The sequence below is a fragment of the Sus scrofa genome, chromosome 15 (assembly GCF_054392235.1).
Source record: "Sus scrofa isolate SSC_HxYL_T2T_F1_AM1 chromosome 15, Sscrofa_HxYL_maternal_Yorkshire_Landrace_v2.0, whole genome shotgun sequence".
Lineage (NCBI taxonomy): Eukaryota > Metazoa > Chordata > Mammalia > Artiodactyla > Suidae > Sus > Sus scrofa.
This window is the reverse complement of record NC_139397.1, coordinates 32,205,128-32,231,766: the sequence shown is the minus strand read 5'-3', so window position 1 is coordinate 32,231,766 and position 26,639 is coordinate 32,205,128. Positions and strand designations below refer to the sequence as shown.

Here is a 26,639-nt window from a genome sequence, read left to right as displayed (position 1 = left end):
AATTATCACTAAACCACACCCTATGCCCTAAAATGGCAATATATGTAGCCCCTGTTTATTGTTATATAATGCAACATGCTGATAGCCATCAATCAGCCCCACTTTTCTCCTCATATGGGACAACACGAGAGAAAACACAGTCCTTGGTGATTAATAAAAATACACTATACACACCCTGGGATGCAGGGCCCAGTTCTGGGGTCCTCCCCACCCTACTGGACTATCAGCTCTTGGAGCTGGCTTTAAAGTCTCATAGGGCTGCATTTCTCAGACACTAAAGAAGACACGAATTCTCTGGAGAGTCTTGTTAAAATGAAGATTCTAATGCAGTAGTTCTGGGTTCCAAAACAGTGCATATCTAACAAGCTTCCTGGTGATGTTGACACTGCTGGTCCATGGACCACACTTTGAGTATCAAGGGCACAAGAAACAAATAGCTTTGAGCTTCCAAAACATGTGTACTCATGTGGGCTTGCTGAGGCAAAAATGCAGCTTAAAAGGGGACACTGTAAAAATGCTCTGTTTGTTTCTGAATTGGGCTGCTTTAAAGATCTCGAAGTTTCCGCATGGCTTCAAGGTGTACTCATTTTGATAATATTTATAAACACATCTTATACATGAAAAGATGCCTGACTTAACTATTAAAAAATGCAAATCAAAACTGCAATGAGGCACCACCACACACCATTCAAAATGGCCATCATTAATAAGTCTACAAATACTAAATGCTGGAGAGGGTGTGGAGAAAAGGCAACCCTCCTACACTGTTGGTGTGAATGTAAATTAAGTACCACTTAGCACTATGGAAAACAGTATGGAGGTTCCTCAGCAAACTAAAAATATAACTGCAATATGATCCAGCAATTCTATTCCTGGGCATATATCCAGACAAAATTATAATTCAAAAAGATACAAGCATCCCTATGTTCATTGAAGCATTATTCACAATAGCCAAGATATGGAAACAACATAAATGTCCATTGACAGATGAATGGATTAGGAAAATGTAGTACATATATACGCACAATATGTATGTATAATGGAATACTACTCAGTCATAGAAAAAATGAAATAATGCCATTTGCAGCAACATGGAAGGATCTAGAGATTATCCTACTAAGTGAAATCAGACAGAGAAAGATAAATACCATTTGATATATATGTGCAATCTAAAATATGACACAAATGAACTTATCTACAAAACAGAAACAGACACACAGACATAGAGAACAAACTTATGATTGCTGTGGCGGGGGGGTGGGAGAGGGATAGATGGGGAGTTTGAGATTAGTAGATGCAAACTATTACATATAGGATAGATAAACAACAAGGTCCTACTCTATAGCATAGGGAACTATATTTAGTACACTGTGATAAACCAAAGCGGAAAAGAAGGTGAAAAGGAATGAATATGTATATGCATAACTGATTCACTCTGCAGTAAAGCAGCAATTAACACAACACTGTAAGTCAATTATATGTCCATAATATACATTTTTCTTGGCACCATGTTCTAAACAACTGATCTAACCATCCAACTGACCATTTTCAAACAAATTTTAAAAATAAAAACTTCTTCTAAAAAATTCATGTACCCATGCCAAATTCAAAATGCATTTACTAGGGAGAAAGAGAAACGTGAGTGGGAAGGAAGTTTCACTTTGGGCCCCAGTTAAATCCCCAGTGACTCAAGGATGCAGGTAAAATTGACTTATGGATGTGGAATTTGAAACTGAAAGGGCTCCAGAAATAAGGGCAGGTGGCTGACATCCCCTAACAGCTCTGGACTGTTCAGTGAGGGCTGACATTGTTGCTGCCCTGTGTTGTGTGTGGCTGGATGCTCTCAACTTAAAAGCATTGTTGCTGCCCTGTGTTGTGTGTGGCTGGCTGCTCTCAACTTAAAGGCAACAACCCTAACCCTAACCCGAACCCTAACCCTAACCCAAACCCTACCCTAACCTGAACCCTAACCCGAACCCGAACCCTAACCCTAACCGGAACCCTAATGGTGGGGAGAGGGGCGGTCATTTGCATTTTTGCAGAGAGCTGGTTTAATGGACAAACCTATATAACTTGAACAAAACAAAATGGTTTGGACCTGGGTTTGGGTTTTGGTTTTCTTCTCTTTTTTCTCCAGTTTTGCCCCAGGAAGAAAACCCCTTGGCAGGGGATAGTTGTTTTCTCTCTTTTGGATTTTGTAGGGCGTAGGGCTTAGACATCCCACTCCTATCTGTATAAACTAAATATTTAGGTCACGTGATGAAACCCTGGGGGAGATTTCATGGAGGGATTCTTTTCCTAACAGAATGAAGCTGATTTTTTGTTTGTTTTTTTGTTTGTTTCTGATGATTCGGCCCCCAACCTCTCCATTTTCAGAAGCCAGCCTCACCTTTAAGCAGTCTGCCCCCTTCCCAAACACCTCTCACATCCCCAGATCATCTTGATTCGGGGGTGGGGAGAAGCTGCACTTACCTGCCACCACAGAACAGCCCAGAGTTCCCTGAATAGACAGAGAACGCTTAAATGCTGGAGGTGCAGGTCTGAACTGAGATTCCTCCCCTGATGGGACCTGAACTGTCTGCCACGTTTGCTTTAATCCGTTTTAGCGCACTCTACAACTTATTCCAAGCTATTTGGTGCCATCTCCTGGAAAACTGCAACTATGGCGAAAAGGCAGGTTTCCCAAGCAAGTCCTGGAGGAAGATCATTTGATGATCGTTGCAATATTACAGTGCTTGCATTTCTACCTCTAGGAATGAGCTTTATGTGTAGGGTTTTTTTTTTTTATGGAAGTATAGTTGATTTACAACGTCATGTTAGTTTTAGGTGTATAGCATTGATTCAGTTACACATCTACCTAACTATATCTATCTATAGCTGTGTATCTTTTCCCTTATAGGTCCCCACTCCAAGAGTTACTATAGTAACTATATAAACCAGAAACAGTACACCAAAACTCAAAGATGCATGGCAGGTGTATATGTCCCTTTCAAAAACATAACTAATTTTCTCAGCCACCTTTGCATTTAGGGATGAATATGAGATAAAAGCTGACCAATGAGAAGCAAGAAGACATTGATGGGAGAAATCTAGGAAAGGTCCATTAAAGGAAAGCTCACCCAGCTAGCATGTTCTTTTCACCCTTTGCCTGTTCTCTTCTTCCTGCCCAAAATGCAAGTAAGATGGCTGGAGGATGGCAGTCATTTTGTGGCCATGAGATGAGCAGACACTGAGAATGATGGAGCAGAAAGATGGCAGAACCTGCTGGACCTCTGATTACATTATGGAGCTGCCCTTCCAGTCCTGGACAGTCTCACAGACTTCATATCATGTGAGAAAAATAAGATCCTTTATTAGAATAAGCCCTATTTTTTAATACCCAATAGTTCTTGCTGAATGTTAAGCCCAAAGTGATACAATTATTACTGACTAACCAATTGCCTAGTCAGTTATGGAGGAAGGAAAGATTTTTTTTCTAATTTTGTCAATCAGTACAATTGCAGGAACTCAGTAAGAATATTTGGCACTAAAGAGGCACTCAGTTTTTGCCTACCAATTCTAAACCCACATAGAGGAGTTCACAATTTGTTTGGCTAACACATATGTTTTATTTCCTGGTTGCAATTTCAAACTTGTAGTTCCTAAGCTTGAACCTTGACCACTGACTGAGATAAAATATGTATAAATTTTAACACAGAACATTTAGTGCTGTGAATGCTTCTGAAAACTTGAACTCTAAATCTGTAGTAGAGAGATATTATGTAATAGTCTCAATGGAGATTTGTTTCTGAAATCCTAACTCTTTATACATTATTAAGAATTATGTTCCCATCTTGGCTCAGCAGTTGACGAACCCGACTAGTATCCATGATGACTCAGGTTCCATCCCTGGCCTCACTCAGTGGGTTAAGGATCTGGTGTTGCCATGAGGTGTGGTGTAGGTTGCAGACACGGCTCAGATCTGGAGTTACTGTGGCTGTGGTGTAGGCCAGCGGCTACAGCTTTGATTCAACCCCTAGCCCGGGAACCTCCATGTGCTGAAGGTGTGGCCCTAAAAAGACAAAAAAAAAAAAAAAAAAAAAAAAGAATTATGGGTTTACTTGATTATTTAAACTATAGTACAAGTAATAAGCAGATTAATAAAAATATATGATAAAATGCATTCTACACTTCTTCTTAGCCAAAAGGCTGAGAAGCCATTAAAATGCATTCAAATAAAAGAAAATGAAATTCCAAAAATTATGTACGTATCTGGGAACTGCACAGCCCCACTGTGGCACATGCAGGTGCAGGGGAAGAAAGTGCTGGCTGTCACTTTAGTGATAGGTAATCACGGGGCTCAGGTTAGACTCTGTCGAAGCATTGTCCCCAGCAAGGATATGAAGCTGTCCTTGGTGACTTTATATCCTAATGCATCATTCTTTTCTCAAAGAGTCAAATGGCTTGGTAACACATACTTCCAGCAAAGGAAAGGTTTATCCACAATGAAGACAAGCTGGGAGGGTTGACACTGGGCTTGTGGAGCCCTTGGAGTGCTAGACAATTGGCACTGGCTCCCTCCTTCCCCTTTTTATGCTTTTAGCTTTCTGCGGTGTTTGAATTTATCAAATCGGTTAGGTCTGGCTCCAGATATTTTGTTTGTGGTTTGTTTCTTTGTGTTCAGAGATGATTGAGGAGCCTCTCTAATTTCTCCTGGATGAAGATCTGCTTATAGAATATGCTTCTGAGCTGGTTGGCATGGCTGGGTCTAGGGGAAAACATTGCCTGTGTTTTAAGATACAACTTGATCTTCTGCTTATTTCTGACTCAGGCTCAAGCCCTTAACATACATATTTGTTTGGTCAGTAACGTACCTTCAAATAATTTACTGGAACACAAAATAAATAGCAGAAAGAGAGGCTACAGAGGCATTAACAGCCCTCTTTGCCGAATATGCTCATCTTAAGAGAGTGAAGTTTAGAGGGGTCTTTGGCACAGAGGGTTTGCACTAGAGGACACCAATAGTCACTATTTAAGAGTATGCATAACAGTTTACATGCTCCCTTTTTTAAAAACATTTTATTGAAGTATAGTTGATTTACAATGCTGTGTCAAGTTCTGCTCTAAAACAAAATGATTCAGTTATATGTATGTATGTTTTTTTACATATTCTTTTCCATTATAGTTTATCACAGGGTATTAAATATAGTTCCCTGTATTCTACAGTAGGACTTTGTTGTTTATCCATCCTGTATATAGTAATTTACGTCTGCTGGTCCCAAACTCTCAATCCATCACTCCCTCACCTGGCAACCGCAAGTCTGAACTCTATGTCTGCATTCTCACTTTTTTTAAAGTAAAAATATACGAAGGCACATTTACATAACAGCAAACTACAAAAGATCTTTCATACACACGCATACGTATTTTTGTTAGGAAATTAAGTTCAAAGACAAATAATGTAATACTCTAGCACAGTGTAGATTCCATTAAATGGAATACGTACTGACTCCAAAAAAATATTCAGTCTTCTATATACCTAACAAAAAAGCACTATATTCTTTCTTTCAAAAACATTTGTTAAATTTTTTTTTGACTTTTTGTTTGTTTGTTTGTTTTTATTTTCCCACTGTACAGCAAGGGGGTCAGGTTATCCTTACATGTATACATTACAATTACATTTTTTCCCTCACCCTTTCTTCTGTTGCAATATGAGTATCTAGACAAAGTTCTCAATGCTATTCAGCAGGATCTCCTTGTAAATCTATTCTAAGTTGTGTCTGATAAGCCCAAGCTCCCGATCCCTCCCACCCCCTCCCCCTCCCATCAGGCAGCCACAACCTTAGTCCAGGCCCAGCGTTAGAAACCAGAAATAAAAGATGAATAAAGCGTAAGTAGTACTCTTAAGGGGGAGGGCCGTAGCACAGTGGTTAAGACACTGGAGCCAGACTGCCTAGTTATGAGTACCAGCTCTTCCACTTATAAGATCTGTGATCATGAGCAATTATATAATTTCTTTGTGACTCAGTTTTCTCATCTGCAAAATGGGCATAATAATAATATCTGCCTCTGAGTGTTATGAAGATTAAATGAGGATAGTGATATCATCAAAATGGTAAAATATGAGTTTTCACCCATCTTCCCCTCAAAGAACACCAATGTTGACAATCACCTACAGACAAGCGAGCCTTTGCAGAATTTTGGAGTTCCAGCCGAGCATTTCCAGAACACTGTTGGAGCAAAACCAAAAAACAATAACAATAATAACAACAAAAATTCAAGATTGGACATATTGAGGAGGATAAGAGGAACTTATCCTTTGTGTCAAGTTTATATTGTCACCAAAGATGGCACAGCTCAGTGCCAAGAGGGAACTTTTCAGCCCCTGATCATTCCCAGGGTACGTGAGCGCCTAACTTCTACAGCTGTTCAGGTCAAAGCCAAAGAGGTGTACTTGTCTCTCACCCCACTTAGAATATGCTGAATCGTGAATTACATGACTAGGGAGGGGTTGATGAGCAGCAAAGAGAATAGCAGCCAGGCTCAGAACAGAACTCATCAAAGGGACACAGATGTGGAGGGCATTATGTGAAGTAAAATAAGTCAGACAGAGAAAGGCAACAACTGAATGATCTCACTTATATGGGGAATCTTAAAAAGCTAAACTCAGAGTTCCCATTGTGGAACAGTGGAAATGAATCTGACTAGTAACCATGAGGTTGCGGGTTCGATCCCTTGCCTCGCTCAGTGGGTTAAGGATCTGGCATTGCCGTGAGCTGTGGTGCAGGTCACAGACACGGCTTGGATCTGACACGGCTGTGGCTGTGGCATAGGCCAGTGGCTACAGCCCCAATTCGACCCCTATCCTGGGAACCTCCATATGCCCCACGTGTGGCCCTAAATAAATAAATAAATAAATAAATAAAGCTAAACTCATGAAAATAGAGAGTAAAATGATGGTTGGCAAGGGCTGGGGGTGAAGGAAGTGGGGAGATGTTGGTCAAAGGATACAGATTCCAGACAGAGCATGAGTAAGTCCTGAGGATCTGCTGTACAACATGGTGACCTTAGTTAAAAATATATGATTATACATATGAAAGTTGTTACGAGAGTAAATCTTAAATGTTCTCAGCACAACAAAAGAAAACATGTAATTATGGGAGGTGATGGAGATATTAACTAACCTTACTATAGTAACTGTTTCTATATTTGTATAATATATATTTTTATATTACACAATATTTTTAATGTATTATGTATCTTATATAATATACATTTTATATATTTTGTATATTACATATTATATATTATATTTCTTTTGCATATTATATATATTAAATATCTTATTTTATATATAATATATAGGAATTGTTTATATATATAAAATCATCAAGTATGCCTTAAATTTATAGAATGTTAACAGTTGAATATACCTCAATAAAGCCACGGGAGGGACAACAATTATAACAAGAAACAAAGATTAAATGAGTTAGTATTTGATAAGCACTCCTAAGAATTAAGACATACCAAGTGTTTTTAAATAAAGGTTCAGAGGCAAAGACAGACTTGTAATTCAGGCAATGTATAAAGAGCTATGATCAAGACATGTTCTGGAAGTGCAAACAGGGAAGAGGTCAGCCATACTGAGAAGGTCAGGAGAGGGTTCTCAGAGAAGATGGAGAAGATGGTCCTAGTTCTGAATCTACAGGCTAAGGAGTCCTCCAGGGAGATGAGCGAGGAAGCAGAGGGCCTGTCATAGGCAGGCATCTAAGCTGCCTTCTTGGTTGGTTTGGTGTTCCTCTCAACCCGCCTGGAAGAGACAATCCCAAAAGCAAGAGGTGGCCCTTGGCCAGATTGAAAAAGGTGTGCTCAGCAGTTTTACTTTCATAACTTCATTCCTTCATTCCTTCATTCATCAGTCCTTGGACAAGCAGTTGGCCAGGCTCCTAATTGCCATCACGCTCCCTGTGTGACCATCGTGATTGGACTGATTCCAACCAGCTGCAAAGGCACAACCCAGTGAGCTCAGGTGGAGCCCTCAGAACAGCTGTGGTTTCCCTGCTCTGCAGCACCTGGAGAGGGTGGGGCAGGGACGGCTCTCCTGAATTCCAGTCGCTTAGGCCATTTCTGGCGAGCTCCCTTCCAAAGAACCCAAGCCCAACCTGAAAGATACCCAAGTCCAACTTGCAGGAGACAGTAAGGACCAGAAACCCAGTTGTTTCCTTCATCCTTCTAGCTGTGTGTGGCTGTGTGCAGAGAATTTTTCAGAGCGGGACCTCACTCCTGAAATGTGTATACCCTGAGTCCTCACAGGTAAGAAGCCTCCTTCCTTTACAGCTGAAGTTTTGAACCAGGAAGCCTGGTGGGCAGCCTTCATCTCCTTTCCCATTCTGGCTCTGACTTTGCCACCTCCCATCACTGTCTTTTATGCCAAGGGGCTTCCTCTCTATACTACACCCATCAGCTAAGGTCCCAAAGGGGATACGGTGGCAGAGATGAGTACATTAAAAAAAAAAGAAAAGCCTGGTTATCATTGCTCGGCTTCATCTCTCAAGATTAGTTCCCAGAGCTGGGCCATCAACACCCATCAGAAAGAAGTGATGCAGGCTGAATTTATTTTATTATTATTATTGTTTTTTTAGGGGCACACTTATGACATACGGAGGTTCCCAAACTAGGGGTTGAATTGAAGCTGTAGCCACTGGCCTGTGCCACAGCCATGGCAATGCTAGATCTGAGCTGCATCTGCAACTTACACCACAGCTCACAGGGCAACAACGGATCCTTAACCCACTGAGCAAGGCCAGCGATCAAACCTGCATCCTCATGGATACTAGTCAGATTCCTTTCCACTGAGCCACGACAGGAACTCCCAGGCTGAATTTCAACTTGTTTGTCTGGAATTCAGTAATTATATAGTTGATACCTGCCGACTACACTTAAGGAGCCTTTTACCTCAGGCACTCAGATTTGTAGGAATTCCATATACTCACAAGTGGAGGAGTTATTTTATAGCCAACCTCATTCATAGCCTTCCCCAAATACATGTACAGTATCTTCTGTGCAGCCTGGGAACATCCACCTTTTTTTGTTTGTTTGTTTAACCAAGCCAAAGAGTCCTGGAGAAAGAGGCACCCCCCCCCCAATCCCCACCATCTGTTCTGGGACTTGGAAAAGCACCCCAGGCACAGCTGATGCCCATTCTATTCCATTAGAATTTGTCTCATCAGTAGAACTTGACAACTCTAATCCCAAGTCCCGTGGTTCTCAAAATATGATTCCCCAGTCAAGCAACATTAGCATTGCTTGGATGAGACTCGATAGAAATACAGCTTTGTGGGCTCCACCCCAGACCTACTGAATCAGAGGTGGGGCCCAAATAACTGCACTTGAGTAAGTCCACCAGGTGATTCCAGGATGCTCATTCAAGCTTGAGAATCACTGATCTAGTCTTGGCTGTAAAGGGCCAAATCCTACATATGTTAGGCTTTGCGGGCCATAAATCCCTGTCACAACTACGCACCTCTGTCATTATACTGTGAAAGCAGCCATGAATATGGTGTAAGATGGATGAGCTGGACTGTGTTTTAATGAAACTTTACAGAAATAATCAGGATACCAGAGAGGGAGGTAGGGAGACTAGGTTAGTCCTACTTTATCCTGATATACCCTGAGAGTTCTATCAGTCAGAATTTTTATTTCATCCTTGTTCCTGATTCTGGGTTTTTGGTTTTTTTTTTTTTTTTTTGAAGTTCTTATTGTCTGTGGATGTTTTAGAAATTTATCCACAGTGAAAAAGAAAAAGCAAAACTGTATAGAAAGGTGCAAGGCATTGTGTCTTTTCCAAAGGCCTAGGAAGTGTGTAGTTGCGCCATTTCACAGTGAAGAAACTGAGGCACAGATGGAACACATTCAGGGCCTGCCGTGCTGTACAGGCAACACTGTGTTCCTTGAGCACAGAGGCCCTGTTTCCATCAAACACAATAGGAGCAGTGTTTTGGGGAGCTGTCAACAGGGACCTGGGACATAGGATTTTATTCAACCCCACTGCTGATCCCAGGCAACCCCCTCTAGAATCCCAGTTTCACCATCCCTCATCTACATCTATGCCATGCTGCTTTCTTTTCCTTGAAGCCACACAAACAAGAGTAAAAACAGACAAAGTAGCTAATCATTCGTTCATGTATTTCTCTAGACTTGATTCATAAAGGATCCATCCTGAGAGCTGTTTACAAAGCAGCTGGTCCTCTTTCCTCACCAGGCATAAAGTACAAATCTCTTTCAGCAGGTTAGGGATAGGTTTGGTCCAAGCAGAAAATGGCATCTAGGTCTTCAGCTTGAAGAGTTTTGGCAACTGCAATTCCTCCCAAATTGGGTGGGGGGAGTGGAGAATGCCGGCAGGGCTGCAGGCCAGAAACACAATTATCAAAAATTATACACGGACATGCCTGAGCTACTATATGAAAAGCACAGCCAGATTACCTACTGGGGACAGAAAAAGTGTGAAAAGACTTGTAATGTTTTCTTACTGATTTCTTAGAATGAGCCAGGTTATCTGGCAGTCACAGACAGCCTTCAAATCTCAGTGGCTTCATGCAACAAAGGATTGGTGGTGATGGGTGATGCAAGTGCCTCTTTAGGGCAGATTTCCTCATGGTGCAGCTCAGGGTCTAGGTTTTGTTTTTTCACTTTTTTTTTTTTTTTTTGGTCTTTTTTTTTATAAGTTCCCAGGCTAGGGGGTCAAATGGGAGCAGCAGTTGGCAGACTATACCACAGCCAAAGCAATGCCAGATCCAAGCCACATCTGTGACCTACACTGCAGCTTGCAGCAATGCTGTATCCTTTCACCAAGTGAGCGAGGCTAGGAACATAACCTGCATCCTCATGGATACTAGTCAGGTTCTTAACCCACTGAGCCACAATGGGAACTCCCAGGTTGTTTTCATCTTGCAGCTCTGCCCCTAAATCAAAGCCTCCTGCAGCTTCACATGCCCTGAGGAAGACAGAGTGCCTGGGTTTTCCACTGCCTCCACTCACAGGTCATCAAGGACTAGACTCATGGCCCTGCCTAAATACAAGGGGCCTGTGGTTCATACGCCTGGAGGGAACATAATTCTACTGATACAGGAACCCATGGTGTCTGCCACATGACATGGTGTCTCTCTTCACAGCACCAAAGAGATCAGCTAATACAAGAGCCAGACTAAGGACTATTTTTTTTTCTTTTGTCTTTTTGCCATTTCTTGGGCTGCTCCCACAGCATATGGGAGGTTCCCAGGCTAGGGGTCTAATCCGAGCTGTAGCTGCCAGCCTGCGCCAGAGCCACAGCAACGCAGGATCTGAGCCACGTCTGCGACCTACACCACAGCTCATGGCAACGCCGGATCCTTAACCCATTGAGCAAGGGCAGGGATCAAACCCGCAACCTCATTGTTCCTAGTCAGATTCTTTAACCACTGGGCCACGACAGGAACTCCCAGGAGCATATTTTATAGCCCTGCCATATCATGTGTACCAATCAGCAGTGGAATTCCCCAAGACCCATTAAACACACATCCCTCATGTCATCATTCTCAGCACAGCCAATTCAGGCTTTGCTATGATTGCCTTTACCCTTTGTAGGACTCCATGAAAGAGAGAGACAAAGAATCGACATCATTTAGGAGTTCCCATCATGGTGCAGCAGAAATGAATCTAACTAGGATCCATGAGGATGTGGGTTTGATCTCTGGCCTCACTCAGCGGGTTAAGGATCTGGCGTTGCTGTGAGCTGCGGCGTAGGTCGAAGACATGGTTCAGACGCCATGCTGCTATGGCTGTGGTGCGCCAGCATCTGTAGCTCCAATTTGACCCCTATGCCACAGGTGCAGCCCAAAAAAAAAGAAAAAAAATCATTTAAAAACGACACAGAGGAGTTACACAGTAGCACAACAGGATCGGCAGTGTCTTTGTAGCACCAGAACACAGGCTCGTTCCCCGGCCCAGCACAGTAGCTTAAAGGATCCAGCGTTGCTTCAGCTGTGGCTTAGGTTTCAACTGGGTCAGATCTGATCCCTGGCCTGGGAACTCCATATGCTGTGGGGTGACCAAAAACAAAAGAGAAAAAAAAGAAAAAAACAGAAACAAACAAAAAAAAAAACCCCAAAAAACAAGAAATGGAAACTAAGACCAGACAGCTGTGACGTGTCTGCTGGGTCTGATTGTCTCTTTCCACTCTCCTTGCTCTGTCCCTTCAAACAGGACACATTGACCCTCTAGCATATTTTGCTTTATCTCACTTCAAGTAACTCAGGCTGAAAGACAATTTTGGGTAAAACCCTGAAAGATAAGGGCTCCAGGACTCCTGTGCTCACCCACCCCTATCTGTTCAGTATATGGTTCTTTCCCTAATAAATACCATTGTCCAAGAACCTATTCTGTGCCCAGTGATAGGAGCTTTAGATGTATTATCTTAACAGCACGATAATCCTGTGAGGAAAATACGATTGTACCCATTTTGCAGATTAGAAAACTGAGAATGAACAAAGTAATTCCTCTACAATGTTACACAATTACCAAACCACAAAACTGGAATCTACCCTCAGGTCTGCTGACTCCAAAGCCAGACCATGTTACATCTGTTGTGCTATGCTGTCTTCCTGATCATGACCTTTGTTTGCACTTCTCAAACTTTCAGAGGGTGTCTACATGTGTCCCGCATTTTCATAAGGATCACCCAGGCAGAGACATAGGTCCTCTGGCTGCTCACAGTCACAGTGATGGTGGCAAAGATGTCCTCAGGGACCCCAGAAGCAAAAACTGCCATCTTTCTAGAGAGGGTGGAGAAGACTTCAAAGAAGAGGTAAGACGGACTGTTCCAAGGAGGAAAACTTGGTGGTGATAGGGACATGGTAAGAGAGAGAATTTTCACTAGGCTCCCTCTATGCCTTTCAGCATCAGGATCCAAATGGGACAACAGCAGGCGTGTAGAATTGGTATTGAAGGGTTCCTAGAGGACGTGCACAACCTAGGCCCCAGGCTGCCCATGGGTTTCACATTCTGAGCAGCCCTGGGTTTCAGGCCAGCAGAGTCAGCTATTGGGACTTTGGTCAGGATAAGTTCTTCCCACAAGTGCCCATAATGAGGATGTGGCTATGACTGCTGAGAAAGTTGTGAAACAGGCCCTGGTCCTTGAGCTGGGGGTGGGGGGAGGAGTGTCTTTCATTTTCCCAGGTGAAATTCACCTCTAAGAGCTTCCTCTCAAGTAAAGGAGGGTTGGCTCTAAAGACAGAGGGATCATTCAGTGCCATGGTCAAGGTGTGGTACCCAGACCACCACCAGTTGCAGCAGCAGCACCTGGAAATGTATTTGAAATTCACATTCTCAGAGTTCCCGTCGTAGCTCAGTGGTTAACGAACCCGACTAGGAACCATGAGGTTGTGGGTTCGATCCCTGGCCTTGCTCAGTGGGTTAGGGATCCAACGTTGCCGTGAGTTGTGGTATAGGTCAAAGACTCAGCTCAGATCCTGCGTTGCTGTGGCTCTGGCGTAGGCCAGCAGCTACAGCTCCGATTTGACCCCTAGTCTGGGAACCTCCATATGCTGTGGGAACGGCCCAAGAAATGGCAAAAAGACAAAAAAAAAAAAAAAGAAAGAAAGAAAGAAGGAAATTCACATTCTCAGGATCCACTCCAAGCCAACTAAATCAGAAACTCTGGGTCAATTTTTAACCTGGGGAGAAAGTCCAATCTATAAATTCTGATGTATCTCCCTCAAAGACACTTGAGAACTGGGGATGGTCCTTCAACCCTTGTGTGGGCCTATTCCCCTGCCTACTTCTTCCAAGATCAGCCCAGGCTACCCCTGAGAACCACAGACTCTTAATTACCTTCAGGGAAGCCACCACAGGGCATAGAATAGTTTGAGAGAGAGCAAAAGCAGAACTGTTGGATGTATTGACATGTGAGGTAATGGGTTATTTGTTTGGGGGAGAGGCTAGAAGTGGGTGAGTGAGTACCAGCTCTTAAAAGGAAAGAGAAGGGATACCGTGGAGCAAAGGCTAGAAGCCCACCTATGAATGGTGCCACAGGAGCATGACCAGGCTCTGGGCATTGTCCTAGATGCCAAGAGAAGTGGAAGGAGACAGAAAATATAGGAACCTCCCCACAAGGGAGCAGTTAGACCACAGCATCTTAATTTTGCCCAGTATTGATTAGGCATCTGCCCTGTGGCAGGCACTTTGACAGTAGAGAGACAGAACAGAGGAGCGGTGAGAATGTGGATCCTGCTGCCAGGCTGCCTGGGTTGGAACCTCCACTGGGGGTAATGCTTAGCCAGTAAGACATATGTGGCCATGCCAGCTTGATTTATAGGGAGCATCTGTTCTGAGTGGTCACAGCCTTGAGTCTGACTGGCCAGAGTCTGGATCATCCTACTTGTTAGAGTTTTGGAATATCACCCATGTGGTCATTCACTGCAGAGTGGACTTAAATTAATAAGCCTCTCTGCACCTCAGTTTCCTCATCTATACAATAGGAACAGTAACACTGCCTATCTCAAGTGTTATGAGGATGAAATGAGTCAACAGGAGGACTGTGCCTAGAATGATACCTGGTACACAAATTCTCAATAATATTAGCTATGATAATTCCTCTCTCTCACGGTGAGAGAGTGCCTGAGCAAAAGATAGCTTCTCAGAGTTCAAATGTCCAGAGTGGCCTGAGCTGCTAAAAACAGAAGCTTGCTTCTCATAGGATTTAATTCCAGGGCTCAACACATACCATCAGCTGCAGAAAGGGGCAGCTGGCTAGCTACAGCTAAGGTGGTGGGGCCATGTCACCGGCCAGAAGAAAGCCATTGCACACATGGGCTGCCTTGCTCTCCTCCAGAACATGCAGATGTTCTGGCCCAAATGCTGGCATAGACCCTTGGAGTCCATTCAAATGTAGAGAAATATTTAGATCTAATCAAAACCACTCCAGATTGTTGGCTCTTGTTTTAGATAAACAGGATAAGCAAACTGCCTAAATAGGAACTGGTAATAAATATTTCCTTTTTCTGTCTTTCTAATTCTTCAAAGTCAAATGCTCTGAGTCTAAACATTTCCCAGGGAATGTCTGAAGGATTTCTGGAGTGTTTTATTTGGTTGGTGACAAAAATTCTTTCTATTATACAGACCTTTCATGAAAATGTGATGCTCATAATATAGCTTAGAGGTAAGTAGGAGAGATGGCCTTAACTTCAAACTAGTTGGAAACTGAGGCCCAGTGGGTGTAGGAGGTCTGTCTTGGGGCTCTTGGACATTTGGGGTGGGGAAGGTGGCATGAAACCATCACTCTAGAAATATACAACCTTCTCTATTCATTGGCTGATAGAGCCCTTTCAGAACACTACTCCCCAAACTCTCACCGCAGATTATCTTGAAGATGCCCATATGCCCGGATACTCATACAACATCATCAACAACCATTCGCCTCAGGTAAGGAAGGGAGTGGCTTATCCTGGAAAAGACTGGAGACCTTCACCTACCACATCCCCTCTCCCTTTAGCACAAACCATTGAAAGCTGGTTCTAAACATGGGCTCCTACCTTCTGGACATGAAAGAATTAGGTACATATCTCTTGCAGCCTTTATTAGGTATTTGGGGGTGAAAATATTGTTCTAAATGTTGAAAAGACCTCCTTACATCTCTATAAAGAGACAGTCAACATCATATACAAATAGCATAATATGCACGTATTAGAATGCAAAAGAAATGGAAGTGGTAACTTGCACCTTTTACAGCAGACCTGGGCAGGAAGACATCACTTGAAACCATGGAGGAAAAGAACTATATGAAATGGTCTATATCATGTCATAAGTACAAACACATAAATATGTTCATATATTTTGAGGCTTCCAACTACCATGATTCTCTGTATCCTTACAAAAGTAAAAAAATAATAAAATAAATCTTCCTTTCCATCATGAGAAATTATGAAATCAGCTGAAAGCTAGCAACATAGTTTATCCTATAACACATCTACATTTAGGTCCAAGAGGCACTGCCACATTTTGTTAATCAATTGGACAATGATTTCATGAGAGGTGTCTAATATGCCTACCTTTATGTTGGTGCTTCTCCACTGGAGGGAAGGACCCAGGTAAGGAGACAGCGTGGTGCCTCTCCATGAGCCATCTAGTCGGGCATCCTCACTGCAGCACATGATGATGGCATAGCAACAATGACTATGGCCAGGGATGATCAATTCTTCCTTCCAAATGTATCCAACTCCTTTATGATCTTCTTTTACTCCTAGGAACCCTAGTCCAGACCCTCCATCATTCCTTCCTCCTGCCCTGGCCAGCTTCCAACCTTTTCCTCTCTGGTTCCCTTGAAGGGACCTTGGCCAGAATAATTTTTCTAAACCAGACACAAGTAAATCAGTGGTAGCGGCCAAGCTTCCCAGCTACGGGGAATCAGGGAATACTCTGGCCCTACAATCCCTCAGCCACACCAACCATTGCTCCTGAGCTAAATCACTGCAGCCAGAGCAGCTTTGATAGAACCAGTCTCTTCACCTTAATCCACCTGAGAATTCCTTTTTGTCCTCCTCACCTTTTCCAAGGGCTTCAAGATCTAACTCAAATTCCATCACTTCCACAAAGTTTTCCTTGCCTCCTCTAGTGTGATGGATTCTCCTTTCCCAAATTCTAATACCAATAGAATTTGCTATGGCTCTATTTGCCACCAAGTGGAGAAAAAACAATGGTGCAAGAGAGTGAAGCCGGTGTACAGAGAGAAGCTAAGACAGGAGGTGTTTTATGCACAAGTAAAATAATCTTTCCATCCTTTAGACAAGGGATAAATAAATCAATTTTAGATACCCTTCCAAGCAGAATGGCCAAAATAAAAAGTCTTAAAAGAAGACAGACCAACATTGGCAAGAGTATTAAGCAAGAAGAACTCTTATATACTACTAATAGGAAGGTAAATTGGTCAGTCACTTTGGAAAAATACAAATAACCACTACAGTTGAACATAAGCTTACTCCACGAGCCAGCAATTCCAACAGAATAAGTGCACATATGTGCCACAAGAGATGCACTGGAATGTTCACAGCTGCACTAATTTTAATCACCAAATAGTAGAGACAACCCAAATGGTCATCAACTGTAGACGGAATAACATCACTGAATAAATACAATGACACGAAAGCCAGCAAAGTCAATGAATAAACTCAGCCACATGCAACAACACAGATAAACCTCACAAAGATCATTGAATGAAAGAAGCCAAACACAAAACAAAAAGGGTAATAGTTAGGAAGGAACACAGAGAGTTTTGTGAAGTTTCAGTAACATTCTGTTAACTGATGTGGTTACATGAATTTATTTTGTGAAAAGTGATCAAGCTGTATGCTTCTGATGAGTGCCATTTCTCTTACACATATTATACATAATATACATTTAAAGTGTTTCTATGTGTAGAAGAGGGACACACAGAGAAATGCTCCCAACTAGAGAGCAGAAAGAGAGGGCGGTAGACCAGAGACCATGAAGAGCATCTGTGAGCACTGAGGGCTGGCTTTATGGGTGTGGGAGCTTTGCAGTTGCACTGGGCTTTGCATTGATAGGGTCCCAAACTCGGGTCAATGCTATGCTGTCACTGTCTCACAATTCTTCATAACTTTCGAACCAGAGACCTGCATTTTCCCTTCACCCAGGCCCTGTGAATTTTGTCTCCCATCCTGAGTCCAGGTTTATTGTCAATTCCCAGTATCAAGAATCCGAATTTCTAAGATCTTAGAGAAGGTCACTGGATTGAATAGGCTCAACCTCTGAAATGCCTGGATGCCTTTTCAAGGAAATTAGAACTGCAGCTGCCTTCTTGCTATAAAGTCCCAGAGATCCCACTCAATTTCAAAACCCCTAGTAGGCGTAGAGAAGGGAGGGGTGAGGGAGCTTCTACCTTCTGGGTTGTGAGCTGGTTCCTAAATGAATCAGGAAAACCACTTGGTTCTGCCAGATACTAGAGGAGAGTATCCCTTCCCCATGCTGAGGATATCACTTCCCATCAAGGGCCAGATTGATACATTTAAGAACCACTGGATCTGCTTGTCTCAGCTCCCCTTCTCTCCTCTGGGGAATGAGATGCCCTAGGGAGCAAGTGGTTTCTGGTCCTGCATGTGTGGTGACAGATAAGCGTGCCTAATTCTGGGGACACTAGCAGACCCAGAGCCATGCCCTCCACCCTGGCTTCTTCCTACTTCTCCTTCATCTTAGTTCTCAAATCCTTTAGAACCAGGGAAAGGGGAGCTGACCAGGTTTCAAACCTAGAAATGTACTGTGCTTTACCTTCTCTTTAAAAAGAGAAACAGCAGAACTCGTGCAAAAGCTACTACAAAGAGTTCAGTGACCACATCCACGGGATAAAGGCCAGCCCCCAAACTAGCTTCTATGTGCGTTGGCTTTTAGGCACATCAGATAAAACAAGCTTCTCCTCCCAAACTCTAATGAGCTCGCTGCTCCTCCTCCCTCTCCACTCCAGCTGCAGGGATCCCTGTGGAGAGAGGAATCCAGCCTGGGATCACTGGGCAGCCAGGCCACCAAAATGACTGACTTTTCCTCGGTCCTGGGAGTCTAGCTAGGTGGGCTTCTCACCCTGCTGAATTAAACCCATTCCTTACCCTGGGTTCAACGGCTGATGCCATAGCCTGTCATCACCTTTATTATCTGCCTGAATTTTGCTCCCAGTTAATCTGCTGAAGGCCCAGGATATTTTCAGGGTTGATTTGACATGAAAGGAAGAGCTCTCTGATTTTCCACTGAAAATAGATACAATCCCCAGGGTACCCCTCAGTCAAACAACTGCTCCAACTGATTCCAGGTAACCAGTCTGGTGGCTGCACTCAATTTCAATTAACCCCAAGGACAGCTTTTCTTGTCCTGTGATGGTAGCAAAAATAACTTTTTTTTTCTTTATGTGCTATCAACCTACAGAATTCTAAATATGAGCTATACAGTTTTGTGACTCATTCATCTTTGGGAAAACTGTCTCTCAGTGGTTTGTTCTAGCCAAGGATATTTCACTTAATTTCACATCACCTGCATGCATGCATGCATCCATCCATCAATTCATTCTTTCATTCATTCATTTATCTCCTTATTCTGCAACATAGCACTAAGTGAACATTCATTTTCCCTACCCTGCTATCCCTTCAAGATCTTTTTTTTTGAATACTTTTATTTTTTCTATAGCTTATTTACAATGATCTGTCAATTTCTGCTGTACATCAAAGTGACCCAGTCATACATACATATATACACTTTTTTTGTCACACTATCCTCCATCATGCCCCATCACAAGTGACTAGATATAGTTCCCTATGCTATACAGCGGGATCTCATTGCTTATCCACTCCAAATGCAATAGTTTGCATCTACTAACGACAAACTCCCAATCCGTCCCATTCTCTCCCCCTCCCCATTGGCAACCACAAGTCTGTTCTCCAAGTTCATGAGTTTGTTTCTTTTCTGTGGATGTGTTCATTTGTGCCATATATTAGATTCTAGATATGTGATATCATATGGTATTTGTCTTTCTCTTTCTGATTTACTTCACTTAGTATTAGAGTCTCTGGTTCCATCCATGTTGCTGCAGATGGCACTATTTTGTTCTTTTTATGGCTGAGTAATATTCTGTTGTGTATACATACCACATCTTCTTAATCCATGCATCTGCCAATGGAAGATATTTTCTTTATGCTATCAATGCCTGGTTCATAATGCCATTCCCAAAATATCTTCCACGATTAAGTACATCCTACTCTGATCTTATCTCTTTCTTCTGTGTCTACTTGGTAATAGCTGCTTAGTTTCCAATACTATCTGTCATAACTCTCATGCACATGTCTTAAACCCAGGTAAAGCCTGATGATTTTCAAATGGGGAGGAAGATTAGCAGTGAATCAGCCTAAAGGGAGGATCCTTACAGGTCCCTTGTATTTTATAAAAAGCATACCCAATGTTACACTGCATTTCAAATAATAAGTACTTGTATTGGTTTTGGTAATGCAAACTATATGAAATATGTCTTAATAAGATACCCCTGACCTGGAGGAGATATAATGAAAATGTAGTGGTTCTCAGTGAGAACTTGTCCCTGTAGGAAGTGATCAGCTCCTGAGCCAGGAGAAGGCAAGATTTCCTGTCACTGTTCCCTACAAGTACTAGATCCATCTCTATTCCTAGTCATAAGCCTTTGTTCAAACCCTTTTCCTACCTGGAGTGCCTTTCCCTCCCTCTATAAAAATCCACCTGTTCTTAATGAGCCATTACAAATATCACTTCATACTCTAAGACTTCTTTGTTCTACCACATGGACTTTCCTTATTCTGAATGCCCTATAAGATGCCTCATTTATTACACTAATTGCACTATGGCAAATAGTAACACATTTTTATCCACTGACCCCTGACAGTAAATTCCCTGAAAGTAGGAATCATGTGCAAAAAGTATGATTTTTAATTCCAAAACCATAAGATACAAAAAGATCACTTTATTCTTTCTCTAAACCAGGTTGAATTTGTTCTAAGCGCTATTGCCCAGATGGAGGAACATTCAGTCTCAGCATTTAGTGAGCTTCCTTCTCACATCTGCACTCGAGCCACCATGAGACTCTCCAACAGTATTGAGTTTACAAGGGAGCAGGTAACATGACCAAGGTCTCATCCTTTGAATAGGGTGGCCTCAGCTTGGGTGCTCACTGCCCAAGCCCACATGGTCAAGTTGAAGCAGGTGGCTCCACCCCCTCCTACATCTTGCCATAGCTCAGTCTAAAGCCCACACTCAGCTGGGCCTGCCCATCTTTCCATCAGGATAGATCTTTGTCTCTTCTGAATCCCATCTCTTCAACCCCCTATTTGATGTTGGCTACATTCTAGCATTTGCCTTGGCATCTGTTTTGTACACACTTACGCCCTCCAATCTTCTTTTTTTTTTTTTTTTTTTTTTTTTTTGCCTTTTCTAGGACTGCACCCGCGGCATGTGGAGGTTCCCAGGCTAGGGGTCTAATCGGAGCTGTAGCCGCTGGCCTATGCCAGAGCCACAGCAATGCGGGATCCAAGCCACATCTGTAACCTACACCACAGCTCATGTCAACGCTGGATCCTTAACCCACTGAGCAAGGCCAGGGATTGAACCCACAACCTCATGGTTCCTAGTCGGATTCGTTAACCACTGAGCCATGACAGGAACTCCCGCCCTCCAATCTTCGAAGAAAGTAATGATCTTAGTCACATTTGCATCTTATACTAGTAAATAATATGGTGCCACCAAAATGAAGGCATTGAGTGAATGGTTAATCTTTTTCTGTTCTTTCATCTTCAGTCCCAGGAGATATTTTTTGAGACATAGGACCCATCCTGTAGAACTCAGGGCAAAACTTCCTCAGTGTCTGTCCCCTGTCAGTATTCTCACAGCACCCAGTAAATTGATTCACCTGTCACCACAGCTGTTTGTATCATTATGCAATCCTGTTTGCAGAACTAAACTGCAGGTTCCATGAGGTCAAGAACAGCATCTATTTTTGCTCACTCTGTTCCCTGCCTAGAGACCTGACACCCAGTAGCCCTTTAAATCAATACTGACGAAAATAATAAAAACCTCTTCCTCCCATCAGCTCCCCAGGTGGGATTGTGTTTCTGACACACAGGATATGTTTGAAGCTGTGGGGTAATGGTTCTTCCCTAAGGGAAAAGTAGAGGCTCCTTTCCCACCAGGACCTCCCTTGAGAAGCAAAGAGTGAGAATCAAGATCCTTGCCTCTCCCCAAGCCTATTCCACTAGCTCTGACTCACTTTCATGCCTCTGGTCCTGTTGAGAAAACTCCCTACTGCTCTCCATTTTTCCAGAGATCCATCCAAACCTGAGCAGAGGTGAAAATTCCCCTCATATCCAAATAGGCTTTTAGAGATCCTTCAGGCCATTCTTTAAATACTATTTTCTACCACTAGACTGTGCAGCAATGGGGACGTTAATGTGTTTGGTTGAAAATAGCCAAGAATTCAATTAATTTAATGTGCTGGGCATTTGAGATCTGACATTGTGTGATTCTAAGGCAGTGACAGCAATGGCTTTGTAGACTACCCTGGGGGACTCTGAGGAACGTGATCCTCAGCACTGACGGTCAAGATTGTCTTTTCAGTCATTTCAAGTTTAAATAAATGTACATATATGTGTAACTGGGTCACCATGCTGCACAGCAGAAAAAAAATTGTATTGGGGAAATACCTATAAAAATAATAATAAAATGTAAACTAAATTAAAAAATAAAATAACTGGGTCTCTTCTAGGGTGTTCTAGAACTGTACTTTCCCACATAGTGCTAGCTACCTGGGGCTCTTTACATTTAAATTCAAGAAAAAATGAACTTTCTCAGTCTCACAAGTCACACCCAAGTGCTCAATAGCCACAAGTGGCCTGGGGCTAACCTTTTGAACAGCACTATGTGTTACATTCCTATCAGTCCAGGACGTTCTATGGAATGGCACCTCTCTAGATGCCTTGAACACACACCACGTCGAAAAATCATCTCAGCAAGAGGACTTGCGCTCAGATAGGAAACATTCGATAAACATCCACTCTTTACTCCAAGCCAGATTCTGTTGGACCTGCTTTGTACTCAGTGCATCATTAAACCTTCACAACTTAGGATATAGGCAGCAGATGACTAGTTCCCCCTGAACTAGTTTGCTTGTTCTGCTGTTGCAGAATAAAACCCACTTGGTGGCTGCATTTAATAGAAAACAGAGCAGTCAAATGAGCCAGATGAATGACTCTACTTATCCACTTCCTTTTTCTTCCTCTTTGCCCTCCTGACCATCTGGGTAGAAATGTCTCACAATGGGATAGGTTATAACTACACACTTCAAGAGATGGTAGCGTGGGTTATAAGTCCTTCCCAGAACCACACCTGAGAAGACAGTCTTCCAGGTTGAGAATAAGCAGCCAATTCAGTGCAACAGATGGCTCAGACTGAAATGATTCAGGAATGGGGTCATCATCCAGTGGGACTTTTGCATTGTAATATGCTATTGGCCAAGCCGGCGTGATGGGCAGGGAGTAAAAAGCACCAGTTCTCCTCCAGAAAAATAAAAATGACATGCAGCCAGCTCTCTATTAACCATAGAACTTAGAGCATAAGGACAGAGGCAATTGGAATTCATAGATAATTCCAAAGCTTTTCTCTAGCAAGTGACAGCAAGTGAGCTCATTTCCAGAGGCTTCAAGGCCAATTCTAAAATGTAATAAACAGAAATTGTGTGACTGTAACACACACACACACACAGCTTTTCTTGGGAGGAACTGAAGGGAACCAGCTTGGATACCCATTCAGGCCTAAACTGTTCCTGTCGAACCCTTAGACTTTGTGTTCATAAACTCATCACTCATTCAGGACTTTTGGGCTTAATGCAGATTAATTAAACTGCCATGCAGCTCATTTGACCATTATCGAAGTTTTAAAATAATTAAGAGTGAAGGCAACTGATTAAAGCCTTTCCAGGCTGCTGTAGCAGTTTATGAATTATATAAGTTCCATATTAATGTGACTCCTCTGTGACTGCAGATTAGCTGGGGGATATTCATTAAGATGGAATAAAAAGGCAACAGTAGCTAAGACATCCCTTTGTTTCATGTTCCCTGACAGCTTTTCAGGGCACTCAATGTGAAGGCATGAAAATAATATACTATATACTATATTCCTAGAGCATTTTACAAATAGGGTTATATTGCTTATTCCATTTGATCCTTCTATTAATCCTATGAGCTAGGCAAGGCTGGTGTTATCCCCTTTGTTTTGTATGAAAAGGAACTATAGGTCAAAGAAGTCTAGTGCATCACATAGGTAATAAGTAGAAGAAACATAGTCAAATACCCAGGCCTGCTAACTTTGAATCCAGTGTCCTTTAGGTGTATCATGGTGTCTCTTTACTAAGAGCCAGTCTTCTCAACCAATAGTCCCTTTATCCTCACATCTTAGGCGTCTGAAATTTCCAAAGAGAAAGATTCATTACTTTGGCTTAAGGTAAAGACTCCTATATTAAAATAAAGCATAAAAATTTTTCACCAAGAGATAGAAGAACAGAGGTATTTTGCTTGTAATCTCTCCCTATGAATTGATGACAATAAAAAGAGATGGAAAAATAATACCATTTTACTTTTTAAGTTTTATTGTAGTATAATTGATTTATAATGTCACTTTACAGCAAAGTGACTTAGTTATACACACACACACACACACACACACACACATTCTTTTTCATATTCTTTTCCATTGTCAGGATATTGAATATAGTTCCCTGTGCTATGCAGTGGAGCCTTGTTTATCCATCCTGTGTAAAATATTTTGCCTCTGCTAATCCCAAACTCCCAATCCTTCCCTCCCTCACCCCTCCCTTGGCAACCACAAGTCTATTCTCTATATATCTGTGAGTCTGTTTTTTTAATAGATATTTTGATTTGTGTTGTATTTTAGATGCCACATATAAGTGACATCACATATTATTTCTTTCTCTGACTTAATTGGTATGAGAATCTCTAGTTGCATCCATGTTGCTGCAAATGGCATTATTTCATTCTTTTTTATGGCTGAGTAGGATTCCACTGTGTATATGTACCACATCTTCTTAATCCATTCATCTGTTGGTGGACATTTAGGTTGTTTCCATTCTTGGCTATCATGAATAGTGCTGCAGTTAACATAGGGGTGCATGTATCGTTTTGAATTATAGTTTTGTCTGGATATATTCCCAGGAGTGGGATTGCTGGATCATATGGTAGTTTTATATGTAGTTTTCTGAGGAAGACTCATACTGCTTTTCCATAGTGGTTGTATCAGCTTACATTACCACCAACAGTGAAGGAGGGTTCCCTTTTCTCCAAACCCTCTCCAGCATTTGCTGTTTGTAGACTTTTAAATAATTGCCATTCTAACTGGTATGAGGCGATACCTCATTATAGTTTCGATTTGCATTTTTTAATAATTAGCAATGATGAGCATTTTTTTTTAATTTGTCTTCTTTGGAGAAATGCCTGTTTAGGTCTTCTGCCCATTTTTAGACTGGGTCATTTTTTTTTTTGTTTTGTTTTTTGTTATCAAATTGTTTAAGCTGTTTGTATATTTTGGAATTAAGTCCTTGTTGGTCACACCATTTGTAAAAATTTTCCATAGTCTGTAGGTTGTATTTTAATCTTGTTTATGGTTTCCCTTGTTGTGTTAAAGTTTATAAATTTAATTATATCCCTTTTGTTTATTTTTGCTTTTATTTCTATTGCCTTGGGAGACTGACCTAAGAAAACATTGGTATAGTTTATGTTGGAGAAAGTTTTGCCTATGATCTCTTTTAGGCGTTTTATAGTGTCATGTCTTAATATGTAAGTCTTTAAGCCATTCGGAGTTTATTTTTGTGTATGGTGTGGAGGTGTGTTCTAACTTTATTGATTTACACGGTGGTGGCTGTCCAACTTTCCCACCACCACTTGCTGAAAAGAATGTCTTCTTCCTGTAGAATATTTTTGCCTCCTTTGTCAAAGGTTAATTGTTCATAGGTGTGTGGGTTTATTTCTGGGCTCTCCATTTTGTTTCATTAATCCATGTCTGTTTTTGTGCCAATACCATGATGTTTTGATTATTGTAGCTTTGATATATTATCTGAAGTCTGGGCAGAGGTGGGGGGTAACACCATTTTAAATAAAATAAGGAAACAAATGGGTGCCCAAAGCATAAGCAATGAAGCATATCTGCCACACACTACAAGATCTGAGTCTAGTTGAAAGAATATGGTAAGCATCAATTCATTTGCCTCAGACTCCATGGAAGGTGCAGATTTTCCCACAGTCAAGTGTTGCTAAGAAAGAAAGAATCAATCTTCCAAATACTCTTCCAAAAATTTTTTTAAATGGAGAATGTTTCCTAAATAATTTTTTGATGCCAGTATAACCTTGGTACCAAAGTTACATTACAAGAAAGGAAAGTTACATACCAAATACGAATTCATGATTTGTACACATAATCCCAAATGCAATATCAGGATTCAAAAATGCTAAGCAAAATATTATCAAAAAAAGTCCAGCAATATGAAACCAGCAATACATTGTGAAAAAGTTGAGTTAATTTATGAAATGCAGGGGAGGTTTAAATTTTAAAGCTCAAAGTTATTTTTTTCCATTTACAAAAAAGTTACATGAGTTTATTCAATAGGTGTAGGACAAGACATAAAATTTACTACTTGTTTTTAATAAAATCTTAGAACACTAGGAATAGAAATGAATTCCCTAATCTGATAAATGAGATTACAATAACCTAAAAGCAGACGTCATGCTTAATAGTGAAATAGTGATACTTTCCCTCTAAACTGGGAATGAAACAACAACAGAACTTATTAATTTCTATTTAACATCATACTGAAGGTTTTATTCAGTCTAATAAGGCAAGGGAAAAAAGATTAAAAATAAGAAAATCACCATACTTTGCATAAGAGATAACTGTGTACATGGAAAGATAAACTATAGACAAATCATTAGATTAAGAAGTGGGCTTAGCAATTATACTGGATAAATGGTAAATACACAAAACAAATTGTATTTCTACATAATAGGAAAAAATTAGACAAAAAATTTAATTATATCATTTATAATAAC

The 26,639-nt window shown here is 41.6% G+C and overlaps 1 long non-coding RNA gene across 1 annotated transcript in view; it reads left to right on the top strand.

Moving 5' to 3' along the window:
• The first annotated feature begins 8,007 nt into the window (after window positions 1-8,007).
• The window catches only part of LOC110257154 (uncharacterized), a 75,464-nt gene continuing 56,832 nt past the window's right edge, over window positions 8,008-26,639 (top strand). The window contains exons 1-2 of the long non-coding RNA XR_002339401.2: window positions 8,008-8,292; window positions 12,656-12,820. This is a non-coding gene — a long non-coding RNA (uncharacterized LOC110257154). The remainder of the gene's footprint in view (window positions 8,293-12,655; window positions 12,821-26,639) is intronic.